At 40.0% G+C, this 22,452-nt stretch overlaps 1 protein-coding gene and 1 long non-coding RNA gene across 2 annotated transcripts in view; both read left to right on the top strand.

Annotated features, from left to right (window-relative positions):
* ptprub (protein tyrosine phosphatase receptor type Ub) overlaps positions 1 to 22,452 on the top strand; it is a 270,284-nt gene that overhangs the window by 14,009 nt on the left and 233,823 nt on the right.
* On the top strand, positions 16,833 to 17,206 carry LOC119783760. The gene is made up of 2 exons (XR_005280854.1): positions 16,833 to 17,040; positions 17,149 to 17,206. It is a non-coding gene; the product is annotated as an uncharacterized LOC119783760 (long non-coding RNA).

The following is a 22,452-nucleotide window of genomic DNA, read 5'->3' as shown; positions in this document are numbered from 1 at the left end:
CATTTCATTAAACTCATGTATTCATCAAAAATGTTGCACATAATTGTTGATTAAAAGGAATGAAAGCTTGTCTTTCAGACAAACCGACTGAGAGAACCCCCCCTAATATGGTGTCCATTTATATTAAGGCAAGGCAGGTTTATTTATGCATCACATCTCAGTTAGCAGATAATTTAAAGGGCTGTGCATGAGCAGAACATAAGAAAGGAAAACACACAGAGGCAGATTAAGACAAATTGGATGGCAAACCTAAACTAATGATGCTTCCCTTAGTCAAAACACCATTTTGAGGCAATAGCAGCCACAAGTCATTTAACAAATTATGCAGTATTATTATTTTATTTATTCATTTGCAAAATAGCTCAACCTTAAGCCGAAAACATGTGATAACTTTTTATCTGTCATGTTTGATGTGGTAAATGTTTTGGCCATCTTACAAAATAGAGCTAAACAATATATGGTATTTCAATCAAGTTTAGATAATCAGTGTGCGACAAATCCCTACTGCAAGGGACTGATTTGATGCAGTAACTCAAGTGTAAACTATTCAGACCTTGCATGCTGATAACATTTCTTCATTTGTCCGGCTGGATGGAGTTTTTCTCAGTTGATGGTCAGCTTTTGTGTACGATTTAATTTTCTGCAGCTCGCAGATAGCTGTGGGAACAACACCATGAGGAAAAAGACATGAAACAGGATATTGTGTGATGTTTTTATTACTCTATTTGGTAATAATGGAAAAGCTGCATGTTTCTCTAATATTGCTAAAACCCCAAAATATAGCTAAAGAACTACAGTGATACAGAAATGAAAACAAATAATTTATTTGATTTCTTCTGAATGCAGTTGGGTCCACTGGACTGAATGCAGGGGTCTGAATAAATCTGCATATTAATCTTTTCACTGTTTATGTGAAAACAGTTATGACCTTCCATAAAGAAAATAGCTATAAAGTGATCAAAGGTGAAGATTAAACGAGTGTGATTACTTTTGCATGACATGGAAGCTTTTACTTTCTATTTTTCCTGCTGTTGAGTGTAAATTTTTTTTTCTATTTCTCTGCCTCCAGCGGTCTCAGCACAGCAGCTACACCATGGTGGCAGCTGCGTGGTGCAGAACAAGAGCCGACTGGTGGTAAATCAGCCCCCAGACTCCTCTGAAACCTGTTGAGCACATATCACCTCTATTTAACATATAATGAATTAGAATTAGGTCATTCTGGGGGATGCATTTTATGGCGCGTTTCAGTGAATCTATAATTTTTAGACTCTTTGAAAGAGGGGAAAACATCTGACTCACCCAAATTGGTGTAGTACCGCCGCTTGGATGGTATTATTGCTCAGAGTTTCATCACAGTTCCAAGCACGGAAAAGTTGCTACAGTTTTATTAGGAAAGAAAGGTGTTCGCAGATCTTTTTCTTGCAATCATCAGGGCTGGAGATGTTTTGGATTGCTGTCTGATTTAAATGTAAATCAACAAAGCTGATGTGAGCTGTATTCCATTGTGATGTCTTATGTTTTCACTCATGTCCATGTCTGACCCAGAGATGGGTTGGAAGGCGTCTGTCAAGTGGCGCCTCAGACTCTTTGTTCTGATGCAGGTGTTGGAGTGAGACAGAACAAAAGCAGAGCCTATTGATTTCTCGAACGCAGCCTTTCACAGCCGGCTCTGCTGCCTTTTTTCTCTTCAAACTCTCCCTGTCGATCCTACGTGACCTCCCATCAAAATCTTTCTCTCTGTGAGTTGTCACCATTTCAACAGTCGCACGGGAGGTCCCATGTACTTTTTTCTTTTTTTTTTTGTAGAGATAATAAAAGAACGTTTAATGGCTGTTCAAGATTTCATGGGGAAGGCAGTTCAACATTTGCCTCTTTTTTGCTCATTTCCTGTGAGACGAAGTTTGCACGTTTAAGGATTTGTTAAACAGCCAGTTCACAGAAATAGTTCATTTCATTTGACATGCTGCTATGAGCGCCTCAGGGCAAAATGGGGCGAATGTGTATTTGCTGCCAAGAGAGATACTAATTAGGAAATATATCTGACCAACAAGCTACATGCCCTCAACCTTTAGATCCTTTTTTCTTACTTGCCGTTGCTCAGAAACTAGTGAGGGATTCCCGTTGATGTGCTTCGGCTGCTTTAATGTTTTGAAATCTTCCTCTTGCATGCAGAGCCGTACAAAAATAATCTGTACGCCCTCCTGCAAAGCAGCTCAGGCTCAGTTAGATATGATGGGTGGGAAAACAAATTTTTTTGCTGCGGACTGACACTTATACCCCGTTTACACTACCCTTAAAAAACTGAGCCGAGACCGGTCCGAGCTCAGTAACTGAGATAACTTGTCGTGTGTGAACGGAAACAACCTGAACTGAACCGAGATAGACATAACCGGACCGCGCTAACTGCAGACCAGTTCCCGAGGTGGGTTCGGCTCGGTTTTTTCCTGGCTCGGTTCTCTGATAACAAGAGCGCATGAGCAGAACGCGTCATCGCCGACTGGCTGAACATGCCGATTCACACTCCATTCAAGTACATCCGCGCAAGGTTGCCGTCTTCGCCTGACCCACCGCAAACACGGAAGTACAGCAATAATAATCAAGCATAACTTTCTGAATGTGACGGGCACCGCCATTTTGATTTGCTTGATTCCCTCCTCCTTCGTCTTCTTCTTCTTGGGTTTTACGGCGGTTGACAAACAGCGTTTGGTGCATTACCGCCACCAGCTGCTTGAGTCCCTCCTTCAATCCTAGCAGTAATACCGCACATCGTCACTAGGAGGCGAGGAGTCGAGATAACCGGGATAAGTGTGACGTGTGAACGGTCGTCAAAACTGAGCTTGGCCTGGTTACCGATCCAAGCTCGGACCGGTCTGGGCCTGGATCGGTTTTTCAAGGGTAGTGTAAATGGGGCTTTAGATTTAGGACTGGACATTACCTGAACCAAATCTACACTATAAAGATGCGTTGAGATAAAGTCTATCTGGTGTTTGGGATGTAACCCTAGAATGTAACCCTTCCCAATTTTTGCAGTCTCTTTTAGCTTTTTGTGTCCAGAATTGCCCTGTATTTACTGAAACCAAATTCCCTGTCCAATGTTTTTCCATGGTTCCACAGTTTAGCTTAAGGGTGCTTCTGTTTCATGGACAGTACAGGAGAACTGGTTTAAAAGAAGGGTGAGTTTCAGGAATAAATGCCTTCATTTGGTTTAGCTCAATTTCATTTTCAAAACTGGACCACCTTCTGGAAAATGTCACAAAGACTCAACATCTACTATCACAAGAAGCTGTCTAGTATAAGCAGCAGATGACATAGCCTACTTTCACACTGCAGGCCTTGATGCTCAATTCCGATTTTTTTGTGAAATCCGATTTTTTTTGCGTTGCCGTTTATATCTCCAAATATATGCGACTTGTATGTGATCTCCTGTGTGAACTGCAGTCATACAACGCAAGTGTCTTGCATGCGCAGTAGAGGACGCAATGACGTCACAGGCCAGCATGCTCTATATTTATGGAAGTAAACATGGATGGTAGTGCCGGCGCCCATCTAGCGGTCTTTTCCAACCATAAAAACACAATCTTTTTAATATGGTTAAACATAAATACTGCTCTCCGCATCATCATCTGCCATGATCGTTGTTTTCTTGCCGCTTCTGCGTAGCAAGACGCAGAATAGTGGCCTTTGTCTGGTATTAATGACGTTCACGTCGGTTGAATCCGACCTGGCCGTTCAGACACAGGTCGCATTTGAAAGATCAGATTCGTATCGGATTCAGGACCACATAGCCAAGTGGCCTGGGTCGGATTGGAAAAAATCGGATCTGTGTTGTTCAGACTGCCATGAAAAGATCAGATCCAGGTCGCATATGGGCCAAAACATCGGATTTGGGTCACTTCAGGCTGCAATATGAACGTAGCCAAAGTGAGCTATCTAGTGTGACAATTAGTGTGCAGCAAAAAAACAAACAAAAAAAAAACAACAATTTAACAAGATGGTTGGAGATATGATAAAATGCGGTAATTGTTACAAAGACGCAGACCAAAAATGTAAGTTTTCAGATGAAGCACATCCATGGAGGTTTACTTAATGTGAGACTTAAAGGGAATGGTGGCCCCGTGGTTTAGGCATTGTGCTTGGATACCAGAGGTTTTCAGTTCAAGTCCCACTTCCACGGATTGCCACTCTGGGTCCCTGAGCAATGCTATTAACCCCATATTGCTCCTCGGGCACCGCACAATGGCAGCCTACTGCTCCCCAAAGGGATGGGTTAAATGCAGAGAGTGAATTTCATTACTTTAAACTTGTGACAATAAAGCTGAATTCTATTCCTCTATTCTATGTGGTTTATGTCTATCTTTGGTGCACTGGATCTTCCTAAATATAAGCAAACTGCATCAGGGTCTATTGCCAACAAACTTTATTTCCATGCAAATTGGACTGAGGCCAGTCATTCTCCTAAGTTCACCAACAAACTTAAAAGCCTGCAGTAAAAAGCTGACATGTTTTTATGCTGCAGCTAAATCTTCTTACTCATTATTTTAGTTTTAAAATTAATTGATTGTAGTTCATTTTTTTTCGGCCAGCAGAGCAAAGTTAATAATTTAGAGTGAATACTTTTGCAAGCCTCTGTAAATTCCAGGTGGATTGCCTTTACCTTTAATGCTCTCTGTGGCCTCTTTACGCTTCTTCAGGATCTTTATAGCTCATCCAGGAGTTTAAAAGCCCATTGATTGTACCTTAGGTGTTTGCCTTCATCTGCACTTCTGCAAGTCTGTAAATGCAGATATAGCCTGTTGACTTCAAAAGCTATATAGACTTTGCTTTGAGGGGAATGCAAAATGTTCTTTTTTGCCATCCATGCAAAAGCTGTTTCTACAATTATCATTTGATAAATTATTTCCAGTATTTTCTGGAAAAATGGCAACTTGGTGAGAATGCTGACAGGTTACCCGTTATGTTATATCCTGTCAATCTGCTGGCTCACAGGCGCACTCTATGTGTTGTTTTTTTTTTGAATTGTTGATGTGAATACCAGACATTAGGAGGGAGAAAAAAAACAGTAGAAGGGATAATATGAATGGAAAGCTTTTAGGGAGCTTTTCAAATAGCATGAACCTATTTCAGCCAAAGCCTCAGTTTGTGGTTCTCACATTAACACGGAAATATGCAGGAATGTCAGGGGAGCCTACTGGCTGTCGTTAACAAAGAGCTTAATTCAAAAACCACAAAGATTGTAATTATTGCTGTGTCCTTTTGTGTGTGGGTGTTTGTATGCATACTGGCGAGTGCCCCACATTTTTTTTAAATTTGTCTTTTTTTTTGCCAGCATGTAAGTGCCAGATTGGTGATTGTTCCCACCTGATTATACGTAAATATTTGCTGAACTCTTTTGGCCATTTTGAACTTCCATAAATCACGGCCATGTGGATTATTACCAGGCTTTTGTTTGCTTTATTCTTCCATGGTATAAAATGCAAGTAGAGGAAAAAAAAAGTAAATTAGCATAGTGATCAGAGGACATGGTCCTCTGGTGATAAATGCGTAGCTCTTAAAAGATCAAAAGTCAGGCTTTGTTCTCGGATCAGGCGGTATGTGTTTAGCTGGCAGCTGGAGAGCAACACACTGCATCAGGGCCCTCCGTTCACTTCTGCTATGGCCTTTTGTCCGCTTGGACCGTTGGGGTAATTAGGAATGAGCTTAGTCCTGGATTATGGCTGGACGCAGGCTGATCACAGGGGACAGGAGAAAAAGCATTAGAAAAATGCTTGTTAATAAGGGTATAAATGTGCTTAGTGGTGTTATCATGTGACTTTAAGACAACTTACAATGGGGCCCTTTTGGTGCAAGCATCCCTACCTCTGAGCTAATAGGCTTTACTGCATAATGGGGTTGTTTATCTGCAGCTATCCACTTCTTTCTTTTCTTTCCCTACCTGCAAAAACTTTTTCTCCACCTTATAAGGGAAATTTTACTTTTTTTGCCGTACAACTCCTGGAGGTACACTCTCCTCATTTAGAGGTATTTACTTTACACAAGCACCTCTGAAATGAAGCATGCGCGATTGTTCATTTCCCCTGCGGTTGCACACATGGACGAATTCTTGCATTTCTTTTTTTTCTGGAATGCAATTAATGTTTTCATTAGCCGAGTTAAAGAGATGCATGGCACCACTAAAAAGACGATACCCTTGGGTTCTTGTCTCTCCCTCTCTTTAAAGGGTATAGCGTCTGTTATGGCTCGTGAAACAAAGCATGGCTGCCTTGTTGTTCACTCTGCAGAGATGTAACCCGATCCCTGTAGCCTCCAGACCACCTCTATTACCAAAGCCGTTTGTTGGCCTTTGCAGAGGCTATGGAAGGAGGCCAGTGTTAATATCACAGGGAGAAGATTTATCCAAACACAGGGAAGTTATATCAAAAGCACCATCTCATTTATTGCATTGCTGTTATTTACAGTTAGCCTGCTCTGAGGAGAACACTGCTGCAGGTGCATACTCTGCAGAATTATCCAAGCATGACGCGACATAACAATGCTTTGTTCTGACCTTATTGAGAGGGAGTGGGGAATTGTTTTCCGGAGTCTTAAAGAGCTAATCCCATCAGAGGGACTGTGGAGTGTGGAGAGACTAACTCAGTCAGTCACATCTAAAATACCGCTGCCGCAGTATGAATCAGGCAGGAATGTGTATTTTTTTTCTCTTGCTAACACTCATGCATCTTGGGGCAGATCTGTTGATTTTGCAATATTTATATGCAACAACATCTGTCGTCTAAAGAAAGCTGCTCTTGCTCCCAGGGTGTAACTTTGCCTGGTTAAATATGCTTTTATTATAATTTTATTATTATTATTTTTGAAGACTAAGATTCTTTCTATTACAAAAAAAACCGCTGACAATTTTAACATTTACTTTCTTTAAAGTGCAGAAAAAAGGCTGTTAAATCCACACATATTCGTCATAATAGATATTTGTAATGATGCCTTTCTGGTCATTATATGGGACTTATTTTCTTTCTATCTAGTTTTCTAGCCAACATTTCTTCAAGATTGGTCTGGATGGCAAGATCTATCTTAACATCCTTAACCCTTTAAGGCCAAGTGTATCATGTCTGATACATGAGTTTTTGAGACATCTGCATCATCAGTGTAATATCTTTGATCTTAAAAACCTTGACTTACACATTTAAATACATGTAGTGAACAGAAAATGTAAAAATGCATTATAAAGAAATACCTAATGTATCAAAATTTATGCAAAAAAAATGATCTAATTCCACTTATACAAAATTTATGATATCTATTTAATTTGACAGGAAGTTCAACCATAGCTCTGTTAAAAAAATTTAATTACCAGTTTATTATTTCATGGTCCAGGCTTTACAGGGTTCGCTTCCTTGTTAAAAGTTGTTTATTTATGTGGAAAACATATAATGTTTATTTTAAACATGACTTGATGTGTTATTCATCATGGCTTCTAATGACTTTACTGCTGAGCAGAGGGGTAATCCTGATTATAGCATAGCATTTAAAGCATGTTTCTACACATCATCCTTCCGTCCGTCCATCCATCCATCCACTCCCCCAGTGACATTACTTATTTTGCCCCGACCTGGAAAGCAATTGGCTTCGTCTGCTGTCCGAGTTTTGTGAGTTTTTCCTCATCGGGATGCATGGGAGGTTTTGCTGAGATGTGATGGTTGACTTTCATTTCATTCGTTCTCTTTACCTCTCAGTGGAGGGTTTCTCACTTCGCTGCTTGTCTATTGGTGTGGTTAGGCAGGTTAGGCAGACGTGCACCTGGGGGAAATGGGCTCAGTCTGTGCCGGGGAGTTGCGGAGCTGAGGATTTATCCCAGTCCAGTGAGTCTCCGTGGTGCCAGAAGCTCCAGTTGAAGGGTTTAAGAATGGCCTTGTCCGTCTGTTTTTCTTTTTCCACAGAGATTAAGAAAAAAGATTTATTCCTTCAGTGGAAATAAATGTCTGTCTGGGTGATAAGTTCTGTTTGAACATAATAATGGAAAAAGAAGGTTTAAATGATGGGGAGTGGAAGGAGATTTTATTAAAAAGGAAAAGTTTTTGTTGCATGAAAGAGGTAGAAAATGGCTGATAGGTTCTCTTTATTTATGCATTTTAACTTTTTTACCTCCTAAAGGTTTGATAACTCTTTCTTAATTGCACTTGATCTATCATTAGAGTCCGTTGCATCTGACTGTAAAGCATTTATTTATTGTTTTAGATTCTTTGAATGTCCTTTTGAGATTTTAACTTTAGGAGATAGGAAAAACAAACCTCTTAGCTACTGTTACACACATTCAGAAGAGGGAGCTGCTTTTCCGTTTCTATATGAATAATCAGCCTACATTCATAAATGCTTTAATTACTGTATAAACATGACAATAAACTAGATTGAAGGATATTGATGGTCTTTCTGTTCTTCAAAAGAAAGACTTGAGGTGGTTTTCTGAGTCTTTTTAGCAAAACATCATTCCATGTTTGATGTATTTCCCTCACAGTAATCAGCTGGCATCTGCTTGTTTTTCTTTTTTTTTTCTTTTTGGAAGCCGTTTATTGTGAAGCAGCTGCAGAACGCGTTGAGCCTGAGTTGCGGTGAGAAAGCATCTGCTTTCTTCCAGCTGTCGTCTGCCGCCACGTCTCCACAGCCAAGCCGAGTCAGTAGGATTCGCTTCACACCATTCCTTTTTAAATGACGGTGTTTTTGATCAGAAAATTCAGAAGTGGGTTGTGGTGCTTAAAGTAAACTTTTCGAATCTTGAGGTGGTCTGAGGCATAGATGAACTGCTGTAAGGGGCCTCAGGACAGCCTGTATCTGCAAACTGAATGTGAAATATGTCATCTTTAGTAACAAAAACCCATAAATATATAATATTGTTGGATTTGACAAAGAAAAATGTGAATTAGCATTTTTCCCAAAGCAGCAGATCTTATTTGTTTTTAATTAGTTAAAACCACTAAATGGTATAAAACCACATAGAAATAAAAGCTAGTTGTCTCATCTTTATCCTATACTTTTAACTTTACAAATAAAGTTCTGATAAGTATTTTCATTTGGCTTATACCCATTTACCATTTCTTTAAGGTCAGACTTTCTTATTTTGCTGGTGTAACTTATAAGAGAAAACATAATGCATAAAAAGTTAAAGTCCTTTGTTGCATGAATTTCAAGTTTGTTTTTTGCAGTTTTGCATCGAAGCAGATGTTTCCAAGCTTAATCTAAATTTATTTCAAATCAGAAAAGTGAACCAAACTGTATGTTGTTCTGTCCAGTTGTTTGGGACTTCTTTTTGTCCAATTTTTCTTGTCGGTTCTCCGTTAGAAATGTGGAAATCTGTTATTTTTTTATTTTATTCAAAAATCATGTGATAAATTTATCTGACATTTTTTTTGCTTATAAAACAGTTCTAATCTTTATCAAGTTATGGGGACAGTTGAGTGATTTTAGCAGTGATTTAGCTTAAGATAATGTGGAAAATCAAATATTTGTTGACCTACAATTTTTCTCAGCTTCTGTTTTGTTATATATCTACTTTCACCATCTGCAACTATTTGTATGTTTCTATTTAGCTAACAACCAAATATTCTTCATGCATTGTTTGGCCATTTAAAACAACTAGGATTGACACAGATTAATCATGATTAATGAATTATTGAAATAATTGTCAAATAATTTGGTAATCAATTAATTGTTAACTCGAGTATAGATACTCTAAAACATGCCTTTAGCTGACAGAGTGACCCATTAATGCTATGTTCACACCGCAAGCAGCAAGAGCAGCAAAAACGCACTTGTTGCACTTGATGCTTGTACAAGTTTAGCAGCATTGCTGCTTTAGCTGCGCAGTGGAAAAGTGGGTGTCATTCGCGTTGGGCAGAGCTACCCTATCCTTTCTTTGCCTGTAACAATGGCAGCTATATATGCTGTGATCACGGGTAAAAAGTAGTTTTAATATGTTTTCAGTGAGAAAGTCCACCTGAAAACTTTATCTGTGCAGGCAGTTCATCCAGATTACCATCCTGCCTTCAAATATTATTTCTCTGCCGGAGACGCTCAGACCCCCACATACCGGCGGTGCTCTGTCACTAGGAATCCCAAATGACAGCAGCCTCTGGCCCGGCCCCCTCTTTGCAGTTTTCATGTACGTAATCCAAACTGCAGGCACCAGGATAATAAAAGTGAACATGTTTTGCTGACAGATTTTAAATTAATTTAGGCGTTAATAAACTGTTTCAGAGGCGTGATCATAGCGCTTTGCATCATCTGTCTCCCTGCCAGCTCCCAGGTCAACTTCTCTGATTGGTTGATGTGTCGTTTTGAGCAGTAAAAGTTAAATTTTTCCCTCTCCAGCAGCTGCTGCGTTTGCAGCGCGTCCCGCGTGTCAGACGCTCACAAGCTCATGACGCGCTGCTTCAGCTGCTCAGCAAGCTGCTCCTGCTGCTCAAAACTTGCTGGGGGACATTTTGCTGACTTTGATTTTGCATGTAAACTAGATGCTCCTGCTGCCTTTGCTGCTTGCGGTCTGAAGGTAGCATCAGAGCACTAATTATATGAAAATTGTAAAACTATATAAACATTTTGCATTTAACATAAAAAAAAATGTTTTCGTCTGTCAATATGCTGTATCCAGAACTCCTTAAGTGGAAATGTTTTTTGTTTCATATGGTTTAATTTAGTTAGAGAAACTTCTTTAACGAACTTTTGTCTATCCAATTATTAATCGATTAATTGAAAAGATAATCAACAAATTAAACGATTTGGAAAATAATTATTAGTTGCAGCCCTAAACACAACATTCAAATTGCAGTTATTCTGAATGCAAACTAAATTATAACATGTCTATTATGTAAGTTTAGTTTTAGTGTTATTTATATCAGAAATTATAAATTTACTATAAGAGTTTGCACTGTAGTTCTGTAAGCTTCATCTAGATGTTTGCAGGTTCTCTCCTCATCGAAAACAAATTGATCACAGAGGAGTTACCCCAGTGACTCACCCTTGCAAAGCCTTTGCCTAACATGGTCACTTTCAGCAAAAGGGTTGCTGACAGACAACACACTGGGTCTCGCTGGGTTCCCATCAGATTCTTGTTGACATGGAAAGTCCTTGTTACATTTTAGTCTCCCTCAAGTTTTCTTTGGATCGATGCTTAGAGGTACATCTAGCTGTTGAGATGTACTATGGGATTCTGAGCTCTGTATAACTGAGCAGCATGCCATTACCTACAGATAAATCAAATTATGTGCAGCAGACACAAGCTCGATGTTTTGCTCTATTCACACTTGTATATTAAATCCCCGCAACTTCCTCCACACATGGAGGAAGTTATTGTATCTTCGGCTGCAAATAACCCTTATTCTGCTAATCTATTGATCTGTTGATATTTTTTTTCAATTAATTAGTTAATAATGGGATAGCGAAAGTTGCCTTAAGGAAGATTTTATACATAATTTGCAACCACTTGAGGCTTAAACTATGCCACTCAAAGAGTTCTGGAAAAAATAATGAAAGACAATAAAATGTTTTAATTTTAAATGCATACATTTTATGGTTAGAAGATAATTACTGCTCTGAGTTGGCTGCTCTTTTGGCAAATCACATGTTTTAGAGAGCTGTTCACTCTAGCTAACTATTAATCCCTTAGTAAATTAGTTGAAGATTGTTTTAATGATCGGTTTATCGCGATTAATCCCGTTAATTGTTTCAGCCCTATTTGATTGATCCGGTAACTTTGATTCCAAAATGAAGTAATCTAATGTTCCTATTGCTGCATCAAAGCATTTGTCTTTGACATGTATCTACATATTTAAAACAAAGTGCAGAAGAAAATAAGCAAGAAAAGAAAATTACAACTTGCTTTAATTTAGATGCATGTTTATACACAGGAAAAAAAGGAGTCTGATTATAAAAATGGTCAAACACTTGTTGCATTGCAACTAGTTGTTTATTCCAATTCAGATTTCCTATTTGTGATTCATACCAACATAAGAGGAACTGTTCACTGCTAAGTGTTGAAGCAAAGACGTCTTTCTTCACCATTCTACCAGATGTGCTGAAATTGCCTCTGCATGTTTAAAAAGATTCTGCTCTTGTGATGATTTAATCCGACATTAAAGTGTTTTGTAAAAGACGAATCATTCAATCGGTCTCTTTCTGTGTCAAGGTGCCTCAGTAATTGTCTACATTACTCATAATTCCTGCCTTTCCTCCATCTTTGCCCTTGTAGTCCCAGCCTCAGAGCTACTCTGGGGTCCCCAGCGTTTCAGCCAAAGGCTTCAGTATTCTAGACAGGGTGAGCAGCTCAAAGCAGACCCACCTTTGAGCATGAGCCTCTGCCTGCCTCCCAAGCCGCTCATTAAGCTGACGTCTGAATGCATGCATGTTTCCTGAGGCAGCTGAAAAACAAGCGCGGATATGGAGGTTAAAAGACCCCCTACAGAGACTTAATTTACTTATTTCGAGGTGACTGGGGAAGGTAACTTCATTAGCTAGTTCCTGTCACACAGCTTATCATAGCCTAGTCTAAGACATAATGGCTTTTGCAGAGCAGAATGTTTCAGCTTGATTTCAATTTTTTTATTTTTTTGCCCTAATGCAGCAGAGATGGAAGCAGAGTGTGTGTGCGTGTGTGTGCAGGAAGGAAGGGACAAAGAAGGGTCAGGCTGTACACCTGGGACATCTGGCTCCTCTGTAATTTTCAAAGTGACTCATCTTTCAGGTAATGAGCAGGTAGCAGTCTAAAATCCTCTGGGTGAATACGTATAGTAGTTTTAGCTTGAAGATGTAGAACACTGGTTTCTCTTTATGTGTAATCTGTGGCGACAGCTTGGCTCTGACATTTTTGCCTTATTCACATGAAATTAAACAAGCAGTTTTTATACAGAGGTGCACCATCTATTGTATTGATCCTATTAAGTGTTGACCATACAGTGTCACTCAAAGCACTAGTATTTTGTTTTATAGAATGTATTTAAATCCTATTTATCTGCTCATCTAATCCTTAACTTGATATCATCACTGAAAAAAAAGAAACAAAACCCAGACATTTCTGCTATTTATCTGCTTTCCAAATCCAAAGCAGACAAGTAATCAAAGGTTCTTGGTCTCCTCCCAGTTGGAATTGCCATGAAAACCTGGCAAAAACTCTGTTTTTGCAGCTCTACACCAAGCAGAGGATATTGCTCCCAACCTTCTCTCTAAGGAGTTCAGCCAACATATGGAGGGACATCATTTCAGCTGTTTGAGACCAAGAAAATGCAGAAAATGCCTGTCTGAACACAGGATAAAAATATTGTATCTGAGAGAAAAACTCAATAAACTCAAACCCAAATGCTCAAAACAATTGAAATTATATGGTCATGCAGCAAGATAATTCAAATAATTTTTTAAATTATAGTCTAGTCAAATACTCTTAAAACAAGACGAATTATCTTAAATTTTAAATCCATATAATTTCATGTTGGTCAGAACCAAATAATATGAGGGAATACAAAGCAACTCTCTGTAACTTTTAACCACAGGGGGCGCTTTAACTTTAACGTCCAGGTTGAGCCACTGGCAGCATTGCAATGTCGCCAAATTGTTTTAATAATCCGATAGCAGACCAATGTGAATCCACAGATTAATTTCATGACCAGTAATATCCTTAAGTCAATTTATTTTTTAATTCCCTTGATTTTTTTTTCTGAAGAAAAACACAATGATTAAAATCATGTTTTTTTTTTCTTTTGTCTTTCTGCCTTACAAATCAAAACCATTCTTGCTACAAGGAAGACATGCATACTGATTCGGGTTTGTAAGGTAATCTGCGGCTAATATTTATAATGAGCTTCATTATGAGCTTTAGCAATGTTGGTAAAAAAAAAATGCATTCATAAACATATATTTTTAAGCACAATTTAAACAGATATTTGGATATAAAAAGACATGTGAAGGATTTAGATGTTAGTATTAATTTGAGAAAGTTACATTTATTTCAGCTCTGAGTGTTAAATATTTTTTAGTTGTATGAGAATGAGGATTTAAATTGATTTGAGGAATTTTGTTTCACATTTTTTGTGACATGCAGGGTGGGACAGTGGTCTTGGTCTCAGTCTTGGTCTAACCTTAAAAGTCTTGGTCTTTGTCAGGCTCAGAACTGAAGGATCCAGTATTAGAGGTTGACAAACAGATTTCTCAAAAAAAAAAAACACAGCTGGGTTGGACGGTGTTGGCATCTAAGGGAGGGACCTGTTGTATTGGAGGTTGGAGGAGAGGCAGGAGATCAGAACCGGGCAGACGGATGTAGGCAGGAAGATCCAGAGGGTGAAGCCAAAGTCAGTGTTGAGGATGTAGTAGGTTGTCAGAGCCGGGAGGTCAGAGACACAATGAGGTGCCGAAGGAGAGTCCAAGTCGGAGTCAGGTCACAGTTCCAGGTAGCGTACACAGTGGGGTTGACAGGCTGAACGAGGGCAGGCAAACTTAAGGCTGATTTATACTTCAAAACCAGTAGTCTGTGTAGGTATCGCAGTGAACAAAAAGACGTTCCCGCCCCCTCCGCAGACACTCTGCTGAAACCTCTCAGTGCCGCAGACAGGAGGCCGGCTTGTTTTGTTTTTATGACCGAAATTGCGGAAAAAAAACTCTTGAACTTGGACCAGCTAGAAGAGCGAGGTGCGCGAGAACGCTGGGTCACTTTTTCCATCTGGATCCCCGCTCTTTTTCACCGTCATGTCCCTTCATTTTCGGACAAACTCGCCCCCATTTCCTCATCGCCGTATCTAGAACCACAGCGTATAGCGCAGACCACGCTCAAAATTGAGCATAAATCAGAAATGTCTGCGTCAAGCTCACTGCGGCACACTGCTGCAGGAGTATAACCAGCCCTTTAGTGGTCGGTAAACAATTCAGTTCGGTACACAAGCAGGCAGAGATCAGGCAGGAGTCAGAAGACAGGTCAGGCAAACAGATCAGATGGGAACAGGCAGGTTCAGAGCGACAAAAGGTCAGGATCAGGTAATTCCAAAAAATTTAGGTGGGTTAGCGGGTCCTGACTATGACACACTTTTTTAAGGACCACTGGTACTTTGTAACTTAATTTACAAAGAAAACATACTTTGTTGAATCTTGTGCTGTGCTTATGTGGATCTTGTGTGCTTGTGTGAATCGTTCTGTGCGGGTGTGAATCTTGTCCTGTGCATGTATGAATCACATATGTGTATTTGTGAAAATTGAGACAGATCTTCCTCCATACAGTCCAGAGTAAAAAAGATTCCTCAGACGTCTGTCAGAGTCTCATTGAGGCTATTTTTCTGACCTACAAATGCTTCAAAAAGTACACATACACACGCACACATGCTCAGACTTGTCAGCTCCCCAGTCATGTATCCTGGTCAAGGTGAGGAGTTTAAGGAAAGGGTTGGCAGAAAGGGGAGCTGAGAGGAAAGAGGAGGGAGGTTTGGGAGGTGGTGAATGTGAAGCTCCAGAAATGCAGACACATGGAGATGAAAGGAGGGAAAAGGGGATACATTTCGCATGTCCTGCCGGCAGCTGCACTGCTGTTGTCAGTCTCAAGCTGACAGGCCAGATTCAGAGGGATTCTGTGGAGCTGCTGCTTTGATGAAATGTTTTCAGGAAGCGAGGGGATGAGAGGGGAGGGGAATGAGGTGGCTTCAACCTATGGCTTTAGGCAGCTGAAAGAAAGTTTTGATGTAGATTTAAAAAAACAAAAAAACAACTTTTCAATAGTAGTACAGCAATAACAGGTTTTGAGGCTGCAGTTTCAATGATCGCAGATTACTGCACACCATATGCTTATAAGAGAAAAATATAATTTGAGGGAAATTACAGCGTTTCAGATCCTCCAATCATCCTGGTGACGCTGTGTGCGGTGGTGTTTACAGTTGAGCCGGCAGGCACCAGTACAGCCAGACAAATACAGTCGCTCAGGTACATCATTAGTGGATTTAACAACATCAAAGCTCATAACTCACTGTGTTATGTTATTATCACTGCAGCCGCTGTGAAGACTTGTGTTGCTGTTGCCTCCGGTGACATGTGGGGAGGAGGTCTTCCTTTCCCGGCTCCTGCTTTCAGCCCCATTTTTTTTTCAGGGCCGGGATCAGCTGCCTTTGCAGAGAAATGATGCCCTCTTTGCTTGACCTTTGATAAAATCCGCTACATTAACATTCTCCCAGTGGAAATAGAGACGAGAATGGTTATGTGAGATGGATTTGCTCTTTTTGCTTCTTACAAATAGGGTCATATTAGCTAAAAAGAGAAGCAGAGATTTGCAGATGATTGGATAAATGACCTTTTTAGCCTGTCAAAGCATTTTATGGTGGACATATATGTAAAATTCCATATCCCGGAACAGTTTTGTTTATTCAATTAATGAGATGTCAGAAATCTGTTATCTTTTATTCTTTGGGCTACTATTAGAAATGTTCACTTTTTAAAAATTTTCCAAATAATATTAAAGGTATCTTAGAGGATGTTCTTTTTCTGCGCGGATCATCAAAATAAGTGGTCCTCCTGATTGTCAATCATTCTGGTGATATGTTAACGCCGCGGTTCTCAAAGTGTGTGGCGCGACCCACTGGTGGGGAATTGAGACGTGACAGGTGGGGCGCGCCAAGTTCCGGTGTGTGTGTGTGTTTTGTGTGACTATAAATGTAGAACATGTGAGAGCAAACTGTCCTTATAGCTGTATGTTGCCGCTGTTTAGACCAATCAAACCCACAAAGTAATCATTACTAGCCTACATGCAGTCTAATTAAAAGAACATTAGATATGAGAAAAATTTCACTTGGAACTGAAGTGCCAAAATAATGATTGACGTGACGGTGTGACAGATCAACTGGGGAGGAGATCAACTGGTGACGGCAGCTGGAAAACCGCTGATTTTTGCAGATGTGTCTGTGGGCGGGGCTATTCAGGACCCCTCGCCTCAAACAGGAAGTAAACTGCGTGTAGACTCCAAGAACTACAAATTATTTTGTTATCTGATCGATACGAAATACGTTGAGATTTTAAGAAGTCACCATCACAAAGGTATTTAATTGCATTAAGAAAGCATATAGCATGTTTTAGGGTTTTCTCTGAACCCGCACACAGAGATTTGAGGAACTTGTCCTGCTGTTGTTTATCTGTTTGTTTCAGAGCCTCAGCGATGAGAGAAAGAACCGAGTAGAAAAACCACAGAAAGCTGTATGAGAAGTAAAAACAGTCAGTGCAATAAAAGGTCAATGGAACAACTAACGGTGTAATTCTTCCATGTTTTTGTCGTCCTGTATGTCTTGTAAATTAAAACGAACGAAAATAAAAATTTCCTCTTTTTTTCTGAAAAGCGCCGACTGTTTATATGGAGGGAGACTAATTACTTACAGCCCAACTCGTTCCCAGAGGAGTTATAAATGTCTTTAAAGTTGAAGATGTGCTGCAGGAACAAAGCAAAATAACATAACTGCTGCAGGGAAGAGTGAAATCTCTGAATTCATTTTATATATTGTGTGAATATATGTGATATTTTGGGCATCGGGGCGAACAAATGCAGAACCTACTGTACTAAAGCATTAAAAGAAGCAGCACAGCCTCCAGGCTAACTGCTGCCAAACAATGAAGAAATAAAACAGGGAGATTTTACGGTAGATATCTGATCGGAAAAAAAAAAGATCTGGTTATTATTTTTTCTTTTAATAGCATAGCATAACCTACTGTCTAACTATCTCTTAACGGGGAGGCCCCATTCTGTTCTAAGAGTAAAGAAGGAAAAAATAGTAATAATATCTGATATTCTGGAATTCAAACATGTTTTAAGCGAACAGCGGACTCTGAAACATTAACTGTCACCAGTTGATCTAAGACCAGCTCTTCAACAGGCAGAACAGACACACGCAACAGGTTCATTATCACAGGTGGGGTCATATGTAGTGTTCCTATCAATAGCTCAGCGGGTAAGCAGACGCCCTGCAAATTTAGACAGTTTCGGCCGCGCGGGTTCGATCCCACGCGAACTCTTAATCCCTCATTTTATTTTAACAGATTTTCCACAGATGGGCAAAATAATATTATCTCCTAACTCTGAAATGACAAACATTTCCTCGCAATCAACGTTTTGTGCTGAGTTGCCTTTTGTCCTTCTAATTGTACCAGTGAAGCAAACAATTTAGACTAATAGTAAAAAGTAGACAAAACAATACTCTATTGCCAGTAACTTGAAAAACGTGAATGATTTAAAGTTGTTCTGCATGCAAACCAAAGAATGTGGCGTCCTCAAAACAACAGAAGGGAATAAGATGACAGCTGACAGCATGAACATGGTCACACATCATGACAGGTTCGTAATTGCGGTAAGAAAAATAATCAACAATAACAGTTAAAAATTTAAAGTAGCCTGCTACAACCCTAATTGAGGATAAGTTAATAACATCCAAACATCCCAGGAGATGGAGTGTTTTACAGCCCATATTCCTCCAGATCCCGCTGGATCACAAGTTAATCTGTGACACTCTGCAGATTCTGACGCTTTCAGATCCTCACGATGCGTTTATTTGATCCCCAAACTTAAATTACTCATAATATTTCACATTATCCACAGACTACAGACGTGTGTTGGATAGATATTAGGCCAGGATCAATTAAAACCTTTATTCTGACCCGTTTGTTTACATTTGCGGCATTTTGATCTGGCAACCACGCAGCTAACTAATCTCTCCAAACAGCTGTGCTGTGGACCCCGTCACAAATTAATCTAGCTCTTCGTTTAAGAAAATCTGCATTTTTCTACTAGATAAAACATAAAGCAGTCATGGCGACTCATACCCACACCATAGTGGTAGCTGCTAACTCTGGGATTTAAATTCTACTGTGAAAACAGAAAAAGTAAAGTTTCCGCATCAACAGGTATGTGATTCAGATTCTATTAGCTGCAATGCGCCTAAGTAAATACATTTTACCCCCTTTTACATATGGGGCAGTAAAATCAGCTCAGCAGCAGCCCGCTATGGTCTCATAACTGGATGTTATGAACAGACTGAACACAATAGCAATAAAAATAAAGGTGTTTGACCTGATACAGTTCATCATACGGAACAAAGTTTAGGGATCCACTAAAAAAAACAACACCGCAGTAGAGACTTGTATTTGTGTCCAGACAGGAGAATAAAGGAAATATGAGAGCATTGAATCTAAGAAAATTACTTTTTGTCAATATTCAAAAAATAAAGTGGGAATAGTTGGAAGGATGAGAAGCCCAGTTGTTCCGTTTGCAGTCAGTTTTTCTTGAAAATGTGCTGCTTACACACGTGCATTCGGAATGACAGGCCTCATTAAAGGATTTATTTTTACATTCAGGAATTTATAAAGTGGGCAGACTTTATTTTCCAAGCTACAGGTTTTCATTTATAGCTTATCGTTCAACAGGAGAAATGACACTCCAGTGTGAGACAGACTTTAATTTGTATTTTTTCTTTACACTTGTGAGCGACGCTGTTCTCTGTGTGGGATTCTTTGCACTATCTGCTTTGCTGAGGATACAAGTTCTTTACCACATCGTTCTAATCTGAAAAAACAAAACAAAACAGAAATTAATTCATTAGATATGTCGGTTGATTTTTTTGGGCGAACAGTTTTGTTACGTTAGGAATATTTTTTCGCCAGGCATCAACACAGCCACCTTAGCTTCAGTAACATCTGCGGTGCGCATAGATTCTAACCAGTTGATCTCCTCCCCAGTTGATCTGTCACAACGGCATATTATTTGTAACGGAATAAACTTTCGCGCCCCGGTGTTGCCAACTCAGCGACTTTGTCGCTATATTTCAGACCCCTTCAGCGACTCTTTTTCAAAAAAACGACTAGCGACAAATCTAGCGACTTTTGGAGGCTCTTACGTGAAAGCACATATCGTTCCTTTTCTTGTCCTCCAGCGGCAGGTGCTGCTGTGGGGCGCCTATCCAATCCCAACCCCGTTCTCCCCCGCTATCACAGGAGTCCCTCTCAGCGCTGCAGTCAGAGTCACAGCATGTTTACCCTCAGCGTCCAGACTGCAAATAAAGCGCACATGCGCCGGGATTGACGGTGCAGGTTGATCATAAATAACTGAATTTATTTAGTGAATTCTGGTTTGGAGTGGAGAGGGAGTATCCACTCATCGGGCAGAGGGCTGTGTGCATTCGTCTTCCCTTTGCCACATCATATCTCTGTGAGATGGGCTTTTCAGCTGTTGCTTCACTGAAAACAAAGCATGACTTGAGAGTGGCAGTATCAAGCCTGCAACCCCGTTTTGATAAACTGTGCAATGCAAAACAGGCTCATTGCAGCCACTAATGCAGGGATAAATAGACCTGTCTTGCCAGATGGATTTCACTTCTTTTCTTTTATTAACAGATTGCAGAGTTGCACTTTAATTTTTTCTATCTTTGAGCTGCATTTTTATTTTCTTTATTTTTGTTTTTATTTTCTTTATTTTTGAGCTTGCTGTTATTTGATGTAGATAGTTTGTATTTAGATACTACTTGTTACTTCAATAAAATTGGAACATTTTAAGATTGTTTCATATTTCATTAGCATTGTGTTTGGGCGATGGGGACAGGCGGGGCTTGAAAATTCCCCCTTGTCCAAAGTGGGGAATGACAGAAAAAGTTTGAGAACCACTGTGTTAACGTAAGGCCGTCCTACGTTCTCATCCTGTCATAAAATGGGACAGATGGACCCAGTTTTCAGGGTGAGACAGTCAGTAGGAAAGTTCAAAACGTTTATTAACACAAAAACAGACAGAACTGAAGGGGGCTGCTGAGGATCTGCGGACCTGTTGCGACTGCAGGAGGGGGGCGGGGCACCACTCATTCCCTGACATTCTGGTTTAACAGTTCAGTCCATCCTCGCAATCTTAGACAGGATAAGCCGATGCACGGCCAAAGAGAACCGGCCCCGAGCCATCCAGAGCATCCCCGATGCATCAACCCCAGTGAGCAAGCACGACCCCGATCAGGACAGGGATTCAGATCAGACTGAAGTAGTACCGGAATCCAGGAGTTCGCAGTCCGGTCAGGGGTTCTGAACCACTCAGGAACGGACAGATCCGGGTTCCAGGAATCCATCAGAGCGTGAAGGCAGGTTCAGAGTCGCTTGCGTCGAGCATTCATCTCAGACAGAAACGAACAGACAGCAGAACCCAGCAGGAGTCCAACAGAGGTTCAGGCGGGCAGATCAGTCAGGGACAGACAGGGCCAGTGGGTGAGAGGGAACGGAATCAGGAAATCAGAATCACTCGGGAAATGCTCTCACCACTGGTTACAGAATAAACTAACCTGAAGACATGGGCTCAAAAATAATCTCCTACTTGAAACAAGGACAAGACCCTTGGAAATAACTAAAAATAACAAAACCCACAGACAGGAGAAACAGAAACAGGGAACAAACAGTGATCTGGCCATGATAGCTGGAACTGAGTCCAATATAAGGGAAACCGGCAGGTGGATGAGATGAGGGATAATTAGGAGCTGGACAGAGTTAAGCAGGTGAAAGACATGAGTGATTAAGGTGAGCTATCAGGGCAGAGCATGACGCATCCCCATTTTCACTTACCGGTGGTGAGTCTGGCTTAGTGGAAAAATTGCAAATCTTTAGAAAAAGAAGCTTATATGAGCAACGCAAACAACAACTTTGAAACAGAGCATGCATGCGTTTAATAGGCGTTCCCCTATTAAATGCATGTGCATTTTTTTTATTCACATGCACAAATATTAACACATTTAAAAAATGCACACGCACAAATATTAATGGGTGAGAATTACTACATATAAGCCTGGGGATGTTACAACACTTTGTGTCTTTTTTTTGGTAAAAATAAAGATATTTATGGAGATAATGATGTGTTTAAAGGAACTTTTAGGACAAAGTGCTTTGGTTTTGAAAAAGCTCTACCTCAAACTAATGAGATTAGCTAATATGGGGACTGATATTTTATACTTAGTGATATATGAAACTAGTGGAGAGAAACTGGTGCCATTAGTACCCACTTTGTTTATCAAGTGTCTGATTTACTTTGGTTGAACACTTGAATTATTGCACTGGAGAGATCACAGGTAGAACTGGGAAAACAGCTTAGTGTTAGATTTAAGGCAGTTACACTTAAGCCTATAAAGGCCTCAAGCAACAAAGAGTGTTGCTACACCTGAATGATTAACATGGTTGCCTATTTCAGGGGTTTACTAACTTTTCCACGTCAAAACCCCCCAAACAGCATTAGCTTCTGGCTGGGGACCTCATTTACAAACTAACAGACAGTACTACTAAATATTTAAAGATAATTGTTTTTTTATTTTTAATTCTTTTAAGTTTTCATCAAGCTGTTAACAAAGCAAAAGGATTTTGTGTGTAGTGGGAGAGCCTGGTTTAATGCTTGGCAGTGACACATATACATGCTCTTTGTTTTGAGTACCTTTAAAATTGAAAGGTCAG

Source organism: Cyprinodon tularosa, unplaced genomic scaffold (assembly GCF_016077235.1).
Source record: "Cyprinodon tularosa strain WSP-4 unplaced genomic scaffold, ASM1607723v1 ctg210, whole genome shotgun sequence".
Taxonomy (NCBI): Eukaryota; Metazoa; Chordata; class Actinopteri; order Cyprinodontiformes; family Cyprinodontidae; genus Cyprinodon; species Cyprinodon tularosa.
This window is presented reverse-complemented; position numbering and strand designations above follow the sequence as displayed.